Below are 12,811 nucleotides of genomic sequence, written 5' to 3' on the forward strand. Positions count from 1 at the left end.
AGAGAATTCCCTGCTAGCACCTTCTCTGTGCCTGGGAAGCAGAAGTGTTCACATTGCTTCGCAGAATCGCCTTTGTGCAGAAAACACTAACACTTGTTCAGAACAAAAGAAAGCACAGAGCCCCAGATTTGCTGTTGTTCTGGAGAGCTTGCAGAGCACTGGGGAAAGGCAGGCAGAGAATTCCCTGCTAGCACCTTCTCTGTGCCTGGGAAGCAGAAGTGTTCACATTACTTCGCAGAATCGCTTTTGTGCAGAAAACACTAACACTTGTTCAGAACAAAAGAAAGCACAGAGCCCCAGATTTGCTGTTGTTCTGGAGAGCTTGCAGAGCACTGGGGAAAGGCAGGCAGAGAATTCCCTGCTAGCACCTTCTCTGTGCCTGGGAAGCAGAAGTGTTCACATTGCTTCGCAGAATCGCTTTTGTGCAGAAAACACTAACACTTGTTCAGAACAAAAGAAAGCACAGAGCCCCAGATTTGCTGTTGTTCTGGAGAGCTTGCAGAGCACTGGGGAAAGGCAGGCAGAGAATTCCCTGCTAGCACCTTCTCTGTGCCTGGGAAGCAGAAGTGTTCACATTACTTCGCAGAATCGCTTTTGTGCAGAAAACACTAACACTTGTTCAGAACAAAAGAAAGCACAGAGCCCCAGATTCTATGTTGTCCTGGAGAGCTTGCAGAGCACTTGGGAAAGGCAGGCAGAGAATTCCCTGTTAGCAGCTTCTCTGTGCCTGGGAAGCAGAAGTGTTCACATTGCTTCGCAGAATCGCTTTTGTGCAGAAAACACTAACACTTGTTCAGAACAAAAGAAAGCACAGAGCCTCAGATTTTATGTTGTCCTGGAGAGCTTGCAGAGCACTGGGGAAAGGCAGGCAGAGAATTCCCTGCTAGCACCTTCTCTGTGCCTGGGAAGCAGAAGTGTTCACATTGCTTCGCAGAATCGCTTTTGTGCAGAAAACACTAACACTTGTTCAGAACAAAAGAAAGCACAGAGCCCCAGATTTGCTGTTGGTCTGGAGAGCTTGCAGAGCACTGGGGAAAGGCAGGCAGAGAATTCCCTGCTAGCACCTTCTCTGTGTCTGGGAAGTAGAAGTGTTCACATTAGTTCGCAGAATCGCCTTTGTGCAGAAAACAGTAACACTTGTTCAGAACAAAAGAAAGCACAGAGCCCCAGATTTGCTGTTGTCCTGGAGAGCTTGCAGAGCACTGGGGAAAGGCAGGCAGAGAATTCCCTGCTAGCACCTTCTCTGTGCCTGGGAAGCAGAAGTGTTCACATTGCTTCGCAGAATCGCTTTTGTGCAGAAAACACTAACACTTGTTCAGAACAAAAGAAAGCACAGAGCCCCAGATTTGCTGTTGTTCTGGAGAGCGTGCAGAGCACTGGGGAAAGGCAGGCAGAGAATTCCCTGCTAGCACCTTCTCTGTGCCTGGGAAGCGGAAGTGTTTACGTTGCTTCGCAGAATCGCTTTTGTGCAGAAAACAGTAACACTTGTTCAGAACAAAAGAAAGCACAGAGCCCCAGATTTGCTGTTGTCCTGGAGAGCTTGCAGAGCACTGGGGAAAGGCAGGCAGAGAATTCCCTGCTAGCACCTTCTCTGTGCCTGGGAAGCAGAAGTGTTCACATTGCTTCGCAGAATCGCCTTTGTGCAGAAAACACTAACACTTGTTCAGAACAAAAGAAAGCACAGAGCCCCAGATTCTATGTTGTCCTGGAGAGCTTGCAGAGCACTGGGGAAAGGCAGGCAGGGAATTCCTTGCTAGCACCTTCTCTGTGCCTGGGAAGCAGAAGTGTTCATATTGCTTCGCAGAATCGCTTTTGTGCAGAAAACACTAACACTTGTTCAGAACGAAAGAAAGCACAGAGCCCCAGATTTGCTGTTGTTCTAGAGAGCTTGCAGAGCACTGGGGAAAGGCAGGCAGAGAATTCCCTGCTAGCACCTTCTCTGTGCCTGGGAAGCAGAAGTGTTCACATTGCTTCGCAGAATCGCCTTTGTGCAGAAAACACTAACACTTGTTCAGAACAAAAGAAAGCACAGAGCCCCAGATTCTATGTTGTCCTGGAGAGCTTGCAGAGCACTGGGGAAAGGCAGGCAGAGAATTCCTTGCTAGCACCTTCTCTGTGCCTGGGAAGCAGAAGTGTTCATATTGCTTCGCAGAATCGCTTTTGTGCAGAAAACACTAACACTTGTTCAGAACGAAAGAAAGCACAGAGCCCCAGATTTGCTGTTGTTCTAGAGAGCTTGCAGAGCACTGGGGAAAGGCAGGCAGAGAATTCCCTGCTAGCACCTTCTCTGTGCCTGGGAAGCAGAAGTGTTCACATTGCTTCGCAGAATCGCCTTTGTGCAGAAAACACTAACACTTGTTCAGAACAAAAGAAAGCACAGAGCCCCAGATTCTATGTTGTCCTGGAGAGCTTGCAGAGCACTGGGGAAAGGCAGGCAGAGAATTCCCTGCTAGCACCTTCTCTGTGCCTGGGAAGCAGAAGTGTTCACATTACTTCGCAGAATCGCCTTTGTGCAGAAAACACTAACACTTGTTCAGAACAAAAGAAAGCACAGAGCCCCAGATTTGCTGTTGTTCTGGAGAGCTTGCAGAGCACTGGGGAAAGGCAGGCAGAGAATTCCCTGCTAGCACCTTCTCTGTGCCTGGGAAGCAGAATTGTTCACATTGCTTCGCAGAATCGCCTTTGTGCAGAAAACACTAACACTTGTTCAGAACAAAAGAAAGCACAGAGCCCCAGATTTGCTGTTGTCCTGGAGAGCTTGCAGAGCACTGGGGAAAGGCAGGCAGAGAATTCCCTGTTAGCAGCTTCTCTGTGCCTGGGAAGCAGAAGTGTTCACATTGCTTCGCAGAATCGCTTTTGTGCAGAAAACACTAACACTTGTTCAGAACAAAAGAAAGCACAGAGCCCCAGATTTGCTGTTGTTCTGGAGAGCGTGCAGAGCACTGGGGAAAGGCAGGCAGAGAATTCCCTGCTAGCACCTTCTCTGTGCCTGGGAAGCAGAAGTGTTTACGTTGCTTCGCAGAATCGCTTTTGTGCAGAAAACAGTAACACTTGTTCAGAACAAAAGAAAGCACAGAGCCCCAGATTCTATGTTGTCCTGGAGAGCTTGCAGAGCACTGGGGAAAGGCAGGCAGAGAATTCCCTGCTAGCACCTTCTCTGTGCCTGGGAAGCAGAAGTGTTCACATTGCTTCGCAGAATCGCCTTTGTGCAGAAAACACTAACACTTGTTCAGAACAAAAGAAAGCACAGAGCCCCAGATTCTATGTTGTCCTGGAGAGCTTGCAGAGCACTGGGGAAAGGCAGGCAGAGAATTCCCTGCTAGCACCTTCTCTGTGCCTGGGAAGCAGAAGTGTTCACATTGCTTCGCAGAATCGCTATTGTGCAGAAAACAGTAACACTTGTTCAGAAGGAAAGAAAGCACAGAGCCCCAGATTCTATGTTGTCCTGGAGAGCTTGCAGAGCACTGGGGAAAGGCAGGCAGAGAATTCCTTGCTAGCACCTTCTCTGTGCCTGGGAAGCAGAAGTGTTCACATTGCTTCGCAGAATCGCCTTTGTGCAGAAAACACTAACACTTGTTCAGAACAAAAGAAAGCACAGAGCCCCAGATTTGCTGTTGTCCTGGAGAGCTTGCAGAGCACTGGGGAAAGGCAGGCAGAGAATTCCCTGCTAGCACCTTCTCTGTGCCTGGGAAGCAGAAGTGTTCACATTAGTTCGCAGAATCGCCTTTGTGCAGAAAACACTAACACTTGTTCAGAACGAAAGAAAGCACAGAGCCCCAGATTCTATGTTGTCCTGGAGAGCTTGCAGAGCACTGGGGAAAGGCAGGCAGAGAATTCCCTGCTAGCACCTTCTCTGTGCCTGGGAAGCAGAAGTGTTCACATTGCTTCGCAGAATCGCCTTTGTGCAGAAAACACTAACACTTGTTCAGAACAAAAGAAAGCACAGAGCCCCAGATTTGCTGTTGTTCTGGAGAGCTTGCAGAGCACTGGGGAAAGGCAGGCAGAGAATTCCCTGCTAGCACCTTCTCTGTGCCTGGGAAGCAGAAGTGTTTACATTGCTTCGCAGAAGCGCTTTTGTGCAGAAAACAGTAACACTTGTTCAGAACGAAAGAAAGCACAGAGCCCCAGATTTTATGTTGTCCTGGAGAGCTTGCAGAGCACTGGGGAAAGGCAGGCAGAGAATTCCCTGCTAGCACCTTCTCTGTGCCTGGGAAGCAGAAGTGTTCACATTGCTTCGCAGAATCGCCTTTGTGCAGAAAACACTAACACTTGTTCAGAACAAAAGAAAGCACAGAGCCCCAGATTCTATGTTGTCCTGGAGAGCTTGCAGAGCACTGGGGAAAGGCAGGCAGGGAATTCCCTGCTAGCACCTTCTCTGTGCCTGGGAAGCAGAAGTGTTCACATTGCTTCGCAGAATCGCTTTTGTGCAGAAAACACTAACACTTGTTCAGAACAAAAGAAAGCACAGAGCCCCAGATTTGCTGTTGTTCTGGAGAGCTTGCAGAGCACTGGGGAAAGGCAGGCAGAGAATTCCTTGCTAGCACCTTCTCTGTGCCTGGGAAGCAGAAGTGATCATATTGCTTCGCAGAATCGCTTTTGTGCAGAAAACACTAACACTTGTTCAGAACGAAAGAAAGCACGGAGCCCCAGATTTGCTGTTGTCCTGGAGAGCTTGCAGAGCACTGGGGAAAGGCAGGCAGAGAATTCCCTGCTAGCACCTTCTCTGTGCCTGGGAAGCAGAAGTGTTCACATTGCTTCGCAGAATCGCCTTTGTGCAGAAAACACTAACACTTGTTCAGAACAAAAGAAAGCACAGAGCCCCAGATTTGCTGTTGTTCTGGAGAGCTTGCAGAGCACTGGGGAAAGGCAGGCAGAGAATTCCCTGCTAGCACCTTCTCTGTGCCTGGGAAGCAGAAGTGTTCACATTACTTCGCAGAATCGCTTTTGTGCAGAAAACACTAACACTTGTTCAGAACAAAAGAAAGCACAGAGCCCCAGATTTGCTGTTGTTCTGGAGAGCTTGCAGAGCACTGGGGAAAGGCAGGCAGAGAATTCCCTGCTAGCACCTTCTCTGTGCCTGGGAAGCAGAAGTGTTCACATTGCTTCGCAGAATCGCTTTTGTGCAGAAAACAGTAACACTTGTTCAGAACAAAAGAAAGCACAGAGCCCCAGATTTGCTGTTGTTCTGGAGAGCTTGCAGAGCACTGGGGAAAGGCAGGCAGAGAATTCCCTGCTAGCACCTTCTCTGTGCCTGGGAAGCAGAAGTGTTCACATTACTTCGCAGAATCGCTTTTGTGCAGAAAACACTAACACTTGTTCAGAACAAAAGAAAGCACAGAGCCCCAGATTCTATGTTGTCCTGGAGAGCTTGCAGAGCACTTGGGAAAGGCAGGCAGAGAATTCCCTGTTAGCAGCTTCTCTGTGCCTGGGAAGCAGAAGTGTTCACATTGCTTCGCAGAATCGCTTTTGTGCAGAAAACACTAACACTTGTTCAGAACAAAAGAAAGCACAGAGCCTCAGATTTTATGTTGTCCTGGAGAGCTTGCAGAGCACTGGGGAAAGGCAGGCAGAGAATTCCCTGCTAGCACCTTCTCTGTGCCTGGGAAGCAGAAGTGTTCACATTGCTTCGCAGAATCGCTTTTGTGCAGAAAACACTAACACTTGTTCAGAACAAAAGAAAGCACAGAGCCCCAGATTTGCTGTTGGTCTGGAGAGCTTGCAGAGCACTGGGGAAAGGCAGGCAGAGAATTCCCTGCTAGCACCTTCTCTGTGTCTGGGAAGTAGAAGTGTTCACATTAGTTCGCAGAATCGCCTTTGTGCAGAAAACAGTAACACTTGTTCAGAACAAAAGAAAGCACAGAGCCCCAGATTTGCTGTTGTCCTGGAGAGCTTGCAGAGCACTGGGGAAAGGCAGGCAGAGAATTCCCTGCTAGCACCTTCTCTGTGCCTGGGAAGCAGAAGTGTTCACATTGCTTCGCAGAATCGCTTTTGTGCAGAAAACACTAACACTTGTTCAGAACAAAAGAAAGCACAGAGCCCCAGATTTGCTGTTGTTCTGGAGAGCGTGCAGAGCACTGGGGAAAGGCAGGCAGAGAATTCCCTGCTAGCACCTTCTCTGTGCCTGGGAAGCGGAAGTGTTTACGTTGCTTCGCAGAATCGCTTTTGTGCAGAAAACAGTAACACTTGTTCAGAACAAAAGAAAGCACAGAGCCCCAGATTTGCTGTTGTCCTGGAGAGCTTGCAGAGCACTGGGGAAAGGCAGGCAGAGAATTCCCTGCTAGCACCTTCTCTGTGCCTGGGAAGCAGAAGTGTTCACATTGCTTCGCAGAATCGCCTTTGTGCAGAAAACACTAACACTTGTTCAGAACAAAAGAAAGCACAGAGCCCCAGATTCTATGTTGTCCTGGAGAGCTTGCAGAGCACTGGGGAAAGGCAGGCAGGGAATTCCTTGCTAGCACCTTCTCTGTGCCTGGGAAGCAGAAGTGTTCATATTGCTTCGCAGAATCGCTTTTGTGCAGAAAACACTAACACTTGTTCAGAACGAAAGAAAGCACAGAGCCCCAGATTTGCTGTTGTTCTAGAGAGCTTGCAGAGCACTGGGGAAAGGCAGGCAGAGAATTCCCTGCTAGCACCTTCTCTGTGCCTGGGAAGCAGAAGTGTTCACATTGCTTCGCAGAATCGCCTTTGTGCAGAAAACACTAACACTTGTTCAGAACAAAAGAAAGCACAGAGCCCCAGATTCTATGTTGTCCTGGAGAGCTTGCAGAGCACTGGGGAAAGGCAGGCAGGGAATTCCTTGCTAGCACCTTCTCTGTGCCTGGGAAGCAGAAGTGTTCATATTGCTTCGCAGAATCGCTTTTGTGCAGAAAACACTAACACTTGTTCAGAACGAAAGAAAGCACAGAGCCCCAGATTTGCTGTTGTTCTAGAGAGCTTGCAGAGCACTGGGGAAAGGCAGGCAGAGAATTCCCTGCTATCACCTTCTCTGTGCCTGGGAAGCAGAAGTGTTCACATTGCTTCGCAGAATCGCCTTTGTGCAGAAAACACTAACACTTGTTCAGAACAAAAGAAAGCACAGAGCCCCAGATTCTATGTTGTCCTGGAGAGCTTGCAGAGCACTGGGGAAAGGCAGGCAGAGAATTCCCTGCTATCACCTTCTCTGTGCCTGGGAAGCAGAAGTGTTCACATTGCTTCGCAGAATCGCCTTTGTGCAGAAAACACTAACACTTGTTCAGAACAAAAGAAAGCACAGAGCCCCAGATTCTATGTTGTCCTGGAGAGCTTGCAGAGCACTGGGGAAAGGCAGGCAGAGAATTCCCTGCTAGCACCTTCTCTGTGCCTGGGAAGCAGAAGTGTTCACATTACTTCGCAGAATCGCCTTTGTGCAGAAAACACTAACACTTGTTCAGAACAAAAGAAAGCACAGAGCCCCAGATTTGCTGTTGTTCTGGAGAGCTTGCAGAGCACTGGGGAAAGGCAGGCAGAGAATTCCCTGCTAGCACCTTCTCTGTGCCTGGGAAGCAGAAGTGTTCACATTGCTTCGCAGAATCGCCTTTGTGCAGAAAACACTAACACTTGTTCAGAACAAAAGAAAGCACAGAGCCCCAGATTTTATGCTGTTCTGGAGAGCTTGCAGAGCACTGGGGAAAGGCAGGCAGAGAATTCCCTGCTAGCACCTTCTCTGTGGCTGGGAAGCAGAAGTGTTCACATTGCTTCGCAGAATCGCTTTTCTGCAGAAAACACTAACACTTGTTCAGAACAAAAGAAAGCACAGAGCCCCAGATTCTATGTTGTCCTGGAGAGCTTGCAGAGCACTTGGGAAAGGCAGGCAGAGAATTCCCTGTTAGCAGCTTCTCTGTGCCTGGGAAGCAGAAGTGTTCACATTGCTTCGCAGAATCGCTTTTGTGCAGAAAACACTAACACTTGTTCAGAACAAAAGAAAGCACAGAGCCTCAGATTTTATGTTGTCCTGGAGAGCTTGCAGAGCACTGGGGAAAGGCAGGCAGAGAATTCCCTGCTAGCACCTTCTCTGTGCCTGGGAAGCAGAAGTGTTCACATTGCTTCGCAGAATCGCTTTTCTGCAGAAAACACTAACACTTGTTCAGAACAAAAGAAAGCACAGAGCCCCAGATTTGCTGTTGTTCTGGAGAGCTTGCAGAGCACTGGGGAAAGGCAGGCAGAGAATTCCCTGTTAGCAGCTTCTCTGTGCCTGGGAAGCAGAAGTGTTCACATTGCTTCGCAGAATCGCTTTTGTGCAGAAAACACTAACACTTGTTCAGAACGAAAGAAAGAACAGAGCCCCAGATTTGCTGTTGTTCTAGAGAGCTTGCAGAGCACTGGGGAAAGGCAGGCAGAGAATTCCCTGCTAGCACCTTCTCTGTGCCTGGGAAGCAGAAGTGTTCACATTGCTTCGCAGAATCGCCTTTGTGCAGAAAACACTAACACTTGTTCAGAACAAAAGAAAGCACAGAGCCCCAGATTCTATGTTGTCCTGGAGAGCTTGCAGAGCACTGGGGAAAGGCAGGCAGAGAATTCCCTGCTAGCACCTTCTCTGTGCCTGGGAAGCAGAAGTGTTCACATTACTTCGCAGAATCGCCTTTCTGCAGAAAACAGTAACACTTGTTCAGAACAAAAGAAAGCACAGAGCCCCAGATTTGCTGTTGTTCTGGAGAGCTTGCAGAGCACTGGGGAAAGGCAGGCAGAGAATTCCCTGCTAGCACCTTCTCTGTGCCTGGGAAGCAGAAGTGTTCACATTACTTCGCAGAATCGCCTTTGTGCAGAAAACACTAACACTTGTTCAGAACAAAAGAAAGCACAGAGCCCCAGATTTTATGCTGTTCTGGAGAGCTTGCAGAGCACTGGGGAAAGGCAGGCAGAGAATTCCCTGCTAGCACCTTCTCTGTGCCTGGGAAGCAGAAGTGTTCACATTGCTTCGCAGAATCGCCTTTGTGCAGAAAACACTAACACTTGTTCAGAACAAAAGAAAGCACAGAGCCCCAGATTTGCTGTTGTTCTGGAGAGCTTGCAGAGCACTGGGGAAAGGCAGGCAGAGAATTTCCTGCTAGCACCTTCTCTGTGCCTGTTCACATTGCTTCGCAGAATCGCTTTTGTGCAGAAAACAGTAACACTTGTTCAGAACGAAAGAAAGCACAGAGCCCCAGATTCTATGTTGTCCTGGAGAGCTTGCAGAGCACTGGGGAAAGGCAGGCAGAGAATTCCTTGCTAGCACCTTCTCTGTGCCTGGGAAGCAGAAGTGTTCACATTGCTTGGCAGAATCGCTTTTGTGCAGAAAACAGTAACACTTGTTCAGAAGGAAAGAAAGCACAGAGCCCCAGATTTGATGTTGTCCTGGAGAGCTTGCAGAGCACTGGGGAAAGGCAGGCAGAGAATTCCCTGCTAGCACCTTCTCTGTGCCTGTTCACATTGCTTCGCTGTATCGCTTTTGTGCAGAAAACAGTAACACTTGTTCAGAACGAAAGAAAGCACAGAGCCCCAGATTCTATGTTGTCCTGGAGAGCTTGCAGAGCACTGGGGAAAGGCAGGCAGAGAATTCCCTGCTAGCACCTTCTCTGTGCCTGGGAAGCAGAAGTGTTCACATTGCTTCGCAGAATCGCCTTTGTGCAGAAAACAGTAACACTTGTTCAGAAGGAAAGAAAGCACAGAGCCCCAGATTCTATGTTGTCCTGGAGAGCTTGCAGAGCACTGGGGAAAGGCAGGCAGAGAATTCCTTGCTAGCACCTTCTCTGTGCCTGGGAAGCAGAAGTGTTCATATTGCTTCGCAGAATCGCTTTTGTGCAGAAAACACTAACACTTGTTCAGAACGAAAGAAAGCACAGAGCCCCAGATTTGCTGTTGTTCTGGAGAGCTTGCAGAGCACTGGGGAAAGTCAGGCAGAGAATTCCCTGCTAGCACCTTCTCTGTGCCTGGGAAGCAGAAGTGTTCACATTGCTTCGCAGAATCGCCTTTGTGCAGAAAACACTAACACTTGTTCAGAACAAAAGAAAGCACAGAGCCCCAGATTTGCTGTTGTTCTGGAGAGCTTGCAGAGCACTGGGGAAAGGCAGGCAGAGAATTCCCTGCTAGCACCTTCTCTGTGCCTGGGAAGCAGAAGTGTTCACATTACTTCGCAGAATCGCTTTTGTGCAGAAAACACTAACACTTGTTCAGAACAAAAGAAAGCACAGAGCCCCAGATTTGCTGTTGTTCTGGAGAGCTTGCAGAGCACTGGGGAAAGGCAGGCAGAGAATTCCCTGCTAGCACCTTCTCTGTGCCTGGGAAGCAGAAGTGTTCACATTGCTTCGCAGAATCGCCTTTGTGCAGAAAACACTAACACTTGTTCAGAACAAAAGAAAGCACAGAGCCCCAGATTCTATGTTGTCCTGGAGAGCTTGCAGAGCACTGGGGAAAGGCAGGCAGAGAATTCCCTGCTAGCACCTTCTCTGTGCCTGGGAAGCAGAAGTGTTCACATTACTTCGCAGAATCGCCTTTGTGCAGAAAACACTAACACTTGTTCAGAACAAAAGAAAGCACAGAGCCCCAGATTTGCTGTTGTTCTGGAGAGCTTGCAGAGCACTGGGGAAAGGCAGGCAGAGAATTCCCTGCTAGCACCTTCTCTGTGCCTGGGAAGCAGAAGTGTTCACATTGCTTCGCAGAATCGCCTTTGTGCAGAAAACACTAACACTTGTTCAGAACAAAAGAAAGCACAGAGCCCCAGATTTTATGCTGTTCTGGAGAGCTTGCAGAGCACTGGGGAAAGGCAGGCAGAGAATTCCCTGCTAGCACCTTCTCTGTGCCTGGGAAGCAGAAGTGTTCACATTGCTTCGCAGAATCGCTTTTCTGCAGAAAACACTAACACTTGTTCAGAACAAAAGAAAGCACAGAGCCCCAGATTTGCTGTTGTTCTGGAGAGCTTGCAGAGCACTGGGGAAAGGCAGGCAGAGAATTTCCTGCTAGCACCTTCTCTGTGCCTGTTCACATTGCTTCGCAGAATCGCTTTTGTGCAGAAAACAGTAACACTTGTTCAGAACGAAAGAAAGCACAGAGCCCCAGATTCTATGTTGTCCTGGAGAGCTTGCAGAGCACTGGGGAAAGGCAGGCAGAGAATTCCTTGCTAGCACCTTCTCTGTGCCTGGGAAGCAGAAGTGTTCACATTGCTTGGCAGAATCGCTTTTGTGCAGAAAACAGTAACACTTGTTCAGAAGGAAAGAAAGCACAGAGCCCCAGATTTGATGTTGTCCTGGAGAGCTTGCAGAGCACTGGGGAAAGGCAGGCAGAGAATTCCCTGCTAGCACCTTCTCTGTGCCTGTTCACATTGCTTCGCTGTATCGCTTTTGTGCAGAAAACAGTAACACTTGTTCAGAACGAAAGAAAGCACAGAGCCCCAGATTCTATGTTGTCCTGGAGAGCTTGCAGAGCACTGGGGAAAGGCAGGCAGAGAATTCCCTGCTAGCACCTTCTCTGTGCCTGGGAAGCAGAAGTGTTCACATTGCTTCGCAGAATCGCTATTGTGCAGAAAACAGTAACACTTGTTCAGAAGGAAAGAAAGCACAGAGCCCCAGATTCTATGTTGTCCTGGAGAGCTTGCAGAGCACTGGGGAAAGGCAGGCAGAGAATTCCTTGCTAGCACCTTCTCTGTGCCTGGGAAGCAGAAGTGTTCACATTGCTTCGCAGAATCGCCTTTGTGCAGAAAACACTAACACTTGTTCAGAACAAAAGAAAGCACAGAGCCCCAGATTCTATGTTGTTCTGGAGAGCTTGCAGAGCACTGGGGAAAGGCAGGCAGAGAATTCCCTGCTAGCACCTTCTCTGTGCCTGGGAAGCAGAAGTGTTTACATTGCTTCGCAGAAGCGCTTTTTTGCAGAAAACAGTAACACTTGTTCAGAACGAAAGAAAGCACAGAGCCCCAGATTTGCTGTTGTCCTGGAGAGCTTGCAGAGCACTGGGGAAAGGCAGGCAGAGAATTCCCTGCTAGCACCTTCTCTGTGCCTGGGAAGCAGAAGTGTTCACATTGCTTCGCAGAATCGCCTTTGTGCAGAAAACACTAACACTTGTTCAGAACAAAAGAAAGCACAGAGCCCCAGATTTGCTGTTGTTCTGGAGAGCTTGCAGAGCACTGGGGAAAGGCAGGCAGAGAATTCCCTGCTAGCACCTTCTCTGTGCCTGGGAAGCAGAAGTGTTCACATTACTTCGCAGAATCGCTTTTGTGCAGAAAACACTAACACTTGTTCAGAACAAAAGAAAGCACAGAGCCCCAGATTTGCTGTTGTTCTGGAGAGCTTGCAGAGCACTGGGGAAAGGCAGGCAGAGAATTCCCTGCTAGCACCTTCTCTGTGCCTGGGAAGCAGAAGTGTTCACATTGCTTCGCAGAATCGCCTTTGTGCAGAAAACACTAACACTTGTTCAGAACAAAAGAAAGCACAGAGCCCCAGATTTGCTGTTGTTCTGGAGAGCTTGCAGAGCACTGGGGAAAGGCAGGCAGAGAATTCCCTGCTAGCACCTTCTCTGTGCCTGGGAAGCAGAAGTGTTCACATTACTTCGCAGAATCGCTTTTGTGCAGAAAACACTAACACTTGTTCAGAACAAAAGAAAGCACAGAGCCCCAGATTCTATGTTGTCCTGGAGAGCTTGCAGAGCACTTGGGAAAGGCAGGCAGAGAATTCCCTGTTAGCAGCTTCTCTGTGCCTGGGAAGCAGAAGTGTTCACATTGCTTCGCAGAATCGCTTTTGTGCAGAAAACACTAACACTTGTTCAGAACAAAAGAAAGCACAGAGCCTCAGATTTTATGTTGTCCTGGAGAGCTTGCAGAGCACTG

This window comes from Strix aluco, unplaced genomic scaffold (assembly GCF_031877795.1).
Source record: "Strix aluco isolate bStrAlu1 unplaced genomic scaffold, bStrAlu1.hap1 HAP1_SCAFFOLD_77, whole genome shotgun sequence".
NCBI lineage: Eukaryota > Metazoa > Chordata > Aves > Strigiformes > Strigidae > Strix > Strix aluco.